Source organism: Macrotis lagotis, chromosome 4 (assembly GCF_037893015.1).
Source record: "Macrotis lagotis isolate mMagLag1 chromosome 4, bilby.v1.9.chrom.fasta, whole genome shotgun sequence".
NCBI classification, from domain to species: Eukaryota; Metazoa; Chordata; class Mammalia; order Peramelemorphia; family Peramelidae; genus Macrotis; species Macrotis lagotis.
Window position 1 is genome coordinate 259491350 of NC_133661.1, and position 8347 is coordinate 259499696.

The 8347-nt window shown below is 35.8% G+C and overlaps 1 pseudogene; it reads left to right on the forward strand.

Moving 5' to 3' along the window:
* Positions 1-4997: 4997 nt before the first annotated feature.
* On the forward strand, positions 4998-6058 carry LOC141520389 (AP-1 complex subunit sigma-1A pseudogene; annotated as a pseudogene).
* Positions 6059-8347: the final 2289 nt, after the last annotated feature.

Consider the following 8347-nt stretch of genomic DNA (forward strand, 5'->3'; position numbering starts at 1 on the left):
ATTTTGCAACTAACCTCTTTCATGTAAAATTTATGACTACTGAATGTGGGAAGCAGTCAACAAGATAAACTCCATATTATGGTATCTATTATCAATTTAACTGAGTTAAGTGTCAGGCACAAAAGCTAATTCTTTCAAAATACTCTCCATTGCATGTTTTGAAACTCAGAAGATTATATTTAGTAATAATAAAAATATAATAATTAATTTGTATACTATATTGAAGTATGATTGGATCAGCAGTAAGAAATATTGAAGTTCACTTTTGAAGATTACATGAAAGGTTTAAACCCATCTTTAAACACTAAACCTAATATAATTATACATGTATGATTTGCATTAGATTGCTTTCTGACGGGGGAGAAGGGAGGGAATGAAGGAGGAACAAAAATGTAAAACTCAAAATCCTGCAAAAATGATTTTTGAAAACTATCTTTCCATGTATTTGGAAAAATAAATAAATAATATGTATGTATTTTTTTTAAAAGACCTGTGAGTTTCATTAGAAATTTCAAATTAATTATTCATGAAACAAATTCCAAAAAACAAGTTATAAGCATGTTTTCATATCAAAGAAAATGTAAAAATATTTAATAGCAATAAAGGAAATTATGTTATGCTTAAAGTAACCATAGACAATGAATCAATCACAATGTAAAATATTTGCCTGAATTATAATGACATCACATCCAAATTCATAAAAGCAAATTAGACTGAATTGTAAAACATAACAATAATTGAGATGATATCTTCCTCTCAAAATAGGAAATTAATGAGGAAGAATATAGAACTAAGCAAATTATGGAAAAATTCAGAAATCAAAAATTTTTACTGCTATCTGAATAGGAACAGACTATAGCATCAAGAAGAAGAAGAAAAAAAGCAGACGCATGTAATATGAACAAAAGGCACAAAACTAAATGGAGATTTTATAAGAGCATTCTGACAATGAAAGGATCAAAGAACAAATCATAGAAACATTAATAGCTATGTAAATGATAATGATGAATCAAATACCAAAATTTCTTCTAAAGCAATCCTCAAAGGAAAAATCATGTCCCTTGTGGCAGATAGGTGGCACAGTGGTTGGAGCACCAACTCTGGAGTCAGAAGAACCTAAGTTCAAATCTGACCACAGATACTTAATTATTGCCTAGCTGTGTGACCTTGAGTAAATCACTTTAACCCCACTGCCTTAAATAAAATTTTAAAAAAAGAAAAATCATATCCCTGAGAACATCTATAACAAAATAGAAGCAGGATATAAACTGAATATGTACAATTTTTTAAAATAAAAAAATAACCACAAGAGGAAATCTTGGAAATTAGAAGAGACATATATAAATTAGAACAAAACATAATAGATAAAATAGATAAAACCATAATAGATAAAACTAAAATCTGATTTTTAAAAAATAAAATAAAATAAGGGGGCAACTAGGTGGTGCAATGGATAGAGTCCTAGAACTGAAGTCAGGAGTACCTGAGTTCGAATTTGGCCTCAGATGCTTAATGATTGCCCAGCTGTGTGACCTTGGGCAAGTCACTTAACTCCACTGCCTTAAATAAAATTTAAAGAACAAAACAAAACCCAAAATAAATTGATAAACTAATTTCCCTAAAATGGTTATCTGATTAAAAGAAGACTACTCATTTCCCAAAATTCCAGCAAAAATCTGAAAATTACACCAAACCAATAAGAAACTAAAGTATTTCTTTCAGGCTCAGAACTATGCCAAAAAGCATGCAAGTTGTGGGGAGGTGGGGAGAAGGGAGTCTAAAGGGGCTAAGGTTGGCAGTGTGCTTAAGTTGGGGAGTGCTGAGCTGCAGTAAGACTAAAACTTATCAGGTATGTGGACTAAGGCACTGATGATGGGCTCATGGGAGTGGAGGGCCAAATTGGCCTAGGTCAGAATGAGAGAGCAGATTAAAGCTTTCATGCTGATTAGTATTGAGATTGGGTCCCTGAATTGCCATTGAACCTCAGGGAGATTTAGTCTCAAAAAAAAAAATCCTGGACAACACATTTCAAAAACTTTTAACTGAAAATTGCCCTGATCTATTAGAACCAGAGGACAAAATAAAATAATAAGAATTCATCAATGTTCTTTAGAAAGAAACCCAAAAGGAAAAGCTTTGAGAATGTCATGGTCAAAATCCAGAGCTTCCACATTACACAAAATCAAATCAAATTAAATAATAGTATTATGACATAGTGCTAACATTCTAATATGGGGGGAGATACAAATTTCTCTCTAGAATATAAGTTAGCAAATTATGTCCTATGGGCCAGATCTTGCCTGTCCCCTAGTTTTGGAAAACTATAACTAAAACAAAATAAACATTCTTAGCTTGTAGGTTGTGGCACATCTGTCAAAATTGACTTAGAGTTTTGTTTTATAATATTAATATCTTCAAAGGATATTACCTGAGAATGGATGGGTTCTGCTCTGAAGTTTTGAAGAGGGAAAAGAAAAGGAAGTATAAGATGAATATGGTACACTAGTAGAAAAGAGTGTGTGTGTAAAATTATCTATTTATCATAATTGAGGTATGTGTAGGAAGAAGAGCATACAAATATGGAAGAAGGGATAATGTGAAACTCACCCTTATCTGAAATCGACAAAAGGCAGTTTCTAGGGAGAAAAATACCAAAAAGTGTTTAATTGCAAGCAAAACAAACTTCCTGATTAATACCAACCAAAGTAGAGGTGTAAGAGGGGAAGTGGAGTTGAGAGGGGAAAGAAAGAAAAAAACTAAAATCTAAGGATGAAACAATAGTTGGGGAATAACTAAAAAAAATTTGAATGGAATATTTTTGCTCAGCACGAAACTACTAAAAAAAAACTGAGGGGGGGAATCTTGGCTAGCATGAACAGTTATGAAGTAAAGTGAGCGGAATCAGGAGAGCAATTTATATGAGGACAACAATACTATAAAGAAAAACAACTTTGAAAGACATAAGAATTGTGATCAATTTAATGATCAATTGCATCTCCACTTATGCTTCATTTTGTTTTATTCATTTGGCCTAAGGGTGGTTCTTTTTCTCTATTTTTAATTGAAAGTAAAGGTTGAGGGGAGAAGAGAATGATCCCCCCAAAAAGGAGCCACTGAAACTTTTTTTTAAATGAACAGAAGAGATCAAGCGGAAGTTTAGAAACAAGCATAGACAAGTAGGACAGTTTTGAAAGTAACATGAGGAATTTATTATATGTATGTATTTATATATAGTTATTATATTATTATATTGCTTTATATACTCTTTATGTACATACATATATAAAAACAAGATGAATCAGTCAAGCTTTCATATACAATTTTTTTATTGTTTTTCTATTAAGTATAGAGATATGCTCATTATTTTCTATTTAAAATCACAAGAAAAATAAATTTAAAAATTGATATAAGTTTAGTCAACTTGATTAAAGATGGAGCAAAATCAAATTTACAAGGTAAAGTCATAACAGAGAAGAAATAAAAAGAATTATTATAACTACCATACACAGTTATATGCCAATAAAATAGAGAATTTTAAAGAGAATTAAATTAAAAATACAAAAGACCAAAATTAACAAAACTCAAATAGGAATTTTAAATAATTCAGTTTCAAGCAGGGGAAGTGAAATTGAACCTAATCCAACTTTTTTATAAAAACAATACCCATACCTACAAATTATTTTCAAAATTTAATTTTAAAAAAATACCTCCTATGAGATAAATTCAGTTTTAAAATATAAAACAAGGAAAGACAGAACAATGAAAGGAACTATTGACCAAGATAGTTAATGAAAATGATTCACACAATTTAACTACAAATATGGCATGGAGATCAGGAATTTACCCCAAAATATTTCCTCATAATTACATTACATTTATTTCAAGTATATAAGAATAGTTCAACATTAGGACAACAATATCACATTAAAAACAAAAGTATCCAAAACCCACATAATTATATGAATAGATGCCAAAAACATTTTAAAATAAGGTCAATGCTCATTTATAATTTAAAACCATACAAAATACAGATATAGGGAGATTTTTAATTTACTAAAAAAGTTTTTATTTAAAATTAAAAGATAGGTTTATATGGAACAAAGCAACATTAAAAGCTTTGTGCTCAGATCTAGACCTGACTCATGCTGATCTGTTGGATCAAGTTTAGGATTGGAATGTAATTTATACACACACACACACACACACACACACACACACACACACACACACACCACATGCACACATATATATTCCATCTAACATTTAACAAGAAGAAAGTATTTTTCAATGATACAGTATTGATACAGGTGGATGAATCCCCTCATGATTTCATTTGCCATGGCAGCTTGCCCCATCTGAAGAAAACATTGACTCATATGGCAGCAGGGAGGCCATTAAGCCCAAAGAGCTCATTCTCCTTGTAAGCTGGTCTTTTTATGCTTTAGGCAATTGGGAAGCTACATCAATGGTTCAAGCCTTAGTTCGTCTGAACCACTTATGTTTCCAGACAATTTCATTTCACTTTGAAGGAAAAACTAATCTAGTTTTTGCGGCTTCGTAAATGTTACAAAACCAACCAAACCTATATAGTGTAAATATGGCCCCTATAAATTCCCACCCATTGACAGAAAACTAGTAAATGTTTTCTAGAGGAACTTTGATCACTGAAATGACCTTAAGACTATTACAAATAACCTTGAAGTCAAGAATAGAAGTTGGGGGCGGGTAGGTGGCACAGTGGATAAAGCACCAGCCCCAGAGTCAGGAGTACCTGGGTTCAAATCCAGTCTCAGACACTTAATCATTACCTGGCTGTGTGGCCTTGGGCAAGTCACTTAACCCCATTACCTTGAAAAAACCTAAAAAAAACAGAAGCCTGGCATATTATAGTTTAGGGAATAAAGCAGGGAGGGGGCAGAAGGGAAGACAAGAACTGGAACAATCTTCTGAAGAAATACAATACCGGAGGAGGGTCGCGCCGCGACCGAGGCTGCAGGATGATGCAGTTCATGCTGCTGTTCAGCCGGCAAGGGAAGCTTCGGCTACAGAAATGGTATTTGGCTATGTCAGACAAGGAGAGGAAAAAGATGGTTCGAGAGCTTATGCAGGTCGTCTTGGCCAGAAAGCCGAAGATGTGCAGCTTTCTGGAGTGGAGGGATCTCAAAGTAGTCTATAAAAGATATTCAAGTCTCTACTTCTGCTGTGCCATTGAGGGCCAAGATAATGAGCTTATCACACTGGAACTGATCCACCGATATGTGGAACTCCTGGACAAATATTTTGGCAGTGTATGTGAACTCGACATCAACTTCAACTCTGAGAAGGCCTACTTCATCTTGGATGAATTTCTGATGGGTGGTGATGTCCAGGATACTTCTAAGAAAAGTGTGCTAAAAGCCATAGAACAAGCAGATCTATTACAGGAGGAAGGTGAGTCACCTCGAAGTGTCCTGGAGGAGATGGGTTTGGCATAGCTTCCCACCCCAATGGGAGATGCATTGCAGGGTTGCCATGCTTTGGCAGGCATGGCTGGTTGCTTCAAAGTCCACAAACATTCAGATCCCTTTTCCCTGTGGAATACCCTTCCCCTGTTCTCTCAGTTTTCTCTTGGAGAGAACTATGGGCTGAAATCCTTCAAACATTCCTTCTTTCTCCAACTCTCATCACTTCCTAATCCTTCACTTTTTCTAGTTGATACTTGAAAAATTGGATGGCTAGAGAAAGACTATGACCAAGAAGAGAGATTTGATAATGTATCTCTCTCTCTCTCTCTCTCTCTCTCTCTCTCTCTCTCTCTCTCTCTCTCTCTCTCTGTGTGTGTGTGTGTGTCTGTTTCCCTCTCTTTTATCCTCCCCATCATGAGAACTGACTTCACTCAAACCTTTGTTCTCATATATACTGTAAATATATAAATATGTAAGGTTAAAGGGAAGTTGTTTTTAGCCCTCCACCTACCCAAAGAAAAAAAAAATCTCCATTTCCTCCCTTCCATTTATCTACTCCAATCAGCTGAGCCTTCATCCTTTTCTTGGGAAAGGAATATCTAGTATATTAAGGAGGGCCCACATTTTCCTTTTCTTGCTCTCTCATCCCTACCCCCCCCCCCAGATTGGGTTTGAGCTGTAGGGAAGAATATAGATAATTTTAAAAATCTTATGACTCTGAGGAAAGGGAAATAGGAAGGCTTGGACCTGTTGGGAACTTAGTGGAACTCCAAATGCTCTTATTTAAGGTAGGGAGGGGAAAAGGGTGTTTATCTGTTTCTGTATCCTTCTAAAATAAAAAGAATATTATTTCTGGAAAAAAAAATACAATACCAAGGTGAGTGAATATGGTGAAAGTGAAGACCATAAAATCCAGGCTTTACCACCCCACTTTATTTTGGGGTTTTTTTTATATTTTATTTTTCCAAATACATGTTATGAAAGTTTTTCAATATTCATCCATATGCATATGTATATTTTTAAGTTACAAAATTTCCTTTCCCCTTCTTTTCCCCCTTCCCCTCAGTTGCAAACACTCAGGTTAATTTTATACATAACACATTTGTGTGAAACATGTTTACAGATTAAGCATTTTCGGTATGAGGAATTAGGATTGTGGGAAAGATGTACATAAGAGATTTTTTGTAAAAAGTCAATATAAGGGGTGGAGCCAAGATAATGGCAGGAGTACAACTTCTCTTAGGAGCTCTCTCCAAAATATTTCAAAAACCTTAAAAATTATGACTCTAACTAAATTTTCTTTTTTTTTGCAAATTTTTAAATTATTTTTTTAATTCTCGTTTTGTACAAATTTTTTTTTACATTAATAAAATATTCTTGTTTAAGAGTAAACCAAATACCCCTCCCCCCATGAATATAGACTTGCTTGGGCGATAAAGTAAAGGGGAGAGAAAAAAATTAAAATTAAAAAAAATAATAGTAATAATTGTAGGTATGGCCAGGTGGCACAATGGACAAAGCACCAGCCCTGGAGCCATGAGCACTGGAGCCCACATCCAGCCCTGTAGACCCAACAATCACCCAACTGCATGACATGCAAGCCACCCGATCCCCACTTCCCTGCAAAAAACAAAAAGAAGAAAAAAAAGACCCAAAATAAAATAAAATAATAATAATAGTAGGGGTGGCTGGGTGGTAGACAGAGCATTGGCCCTTGAGCCAGGAGTACCCGGGTCCAAATGTAGCCTCAGACACCCAAAGATCACCCTGCTATGTTGCCCCAGGCAGGCCACTCAGCCCCATTTGCCCTGCACCCTCCCCCAAATAATAATAATAAAAAATGTGCTTCAGTCTTTGTTCCAACACCAACAATTCTGTCATGGGTGGATCGCATTCTTTATGGTAAGTCCATCGCAAAAGTTGCTTCCATATTTTTCCAATGTTGCCATTGCTGATCGCAACTCCCTCCTTTCTTATTTCTCCACTGCCATGTACTATATTTTCTCTCTCCTTTCACTCTGACTCTGCTGTAGGGTCGCTGAGTGGCGCAGCAGACAGATCCCTGGTCCTGGGGCCAAGAAGCCCTGAGCCCCCATACCACCTCTTAGGCCCAGAATCCACCTGGCCCTATGGTCGTGGACAGGCCTTCCAATCCCAGCCCCTTGCAAGAAGTAAAAAAGAAAATGTGTTATATCTGACCACTCTCCCCCCATGGTCCATCCTCTCCTCCTTTATTCACATCCCCACCCCTTCCCCCTGCTCCCCCCTCCTTCTTACTCCAGATGTCTATACCCCATTGAGTATATATGCTGTTTCCTCTCCTAGTTACCTCTGATGAGATCAAAGGTTCGCTCATTCCCCCTTGCCTCCCCCGTCCATATCATTGCAATAACTCATTGTATTAAAAAAAAAACTTATTATATGAAATATCTTGGCCTATTCCCCCTCTCCTTTTTCTTTCTCCCATTACGTTTCCCTTTTGTTCTATTGACTCCATTTTTACACCATGTTTTATCTTCGAATTCAGCTTCCTCATGTGCTTAAACTATAAAAGCTCCTTCTACCTGCTCTATTAACTGAGAAGGTTCATATGAGTTTTATCAGTGTCATTTTTCTATGCAGGAATACATGCAGTTCATCATCATTAAGTCCCTCATATTTTCCCCCTCTCCTCCAATCTCCATGCTTCACCTGAATCCTGTATCTGAAGATCAAACCTTCTGTTCAGCTCTGTTCATTCCAAAAGGAACCTTTGAAATTCCTCTGGTTCATTGAAAGTCCATCTTTTTCCCCTGGAAGAGGACATTCAGCCTTGCTGGGTAGTTCATTCTTGGCTGCATTCTAAGCTCTTTTGCCTTCTGGTATATTATATTCCAAGCCTTGTGAGCTTCCAATGTAGTTGC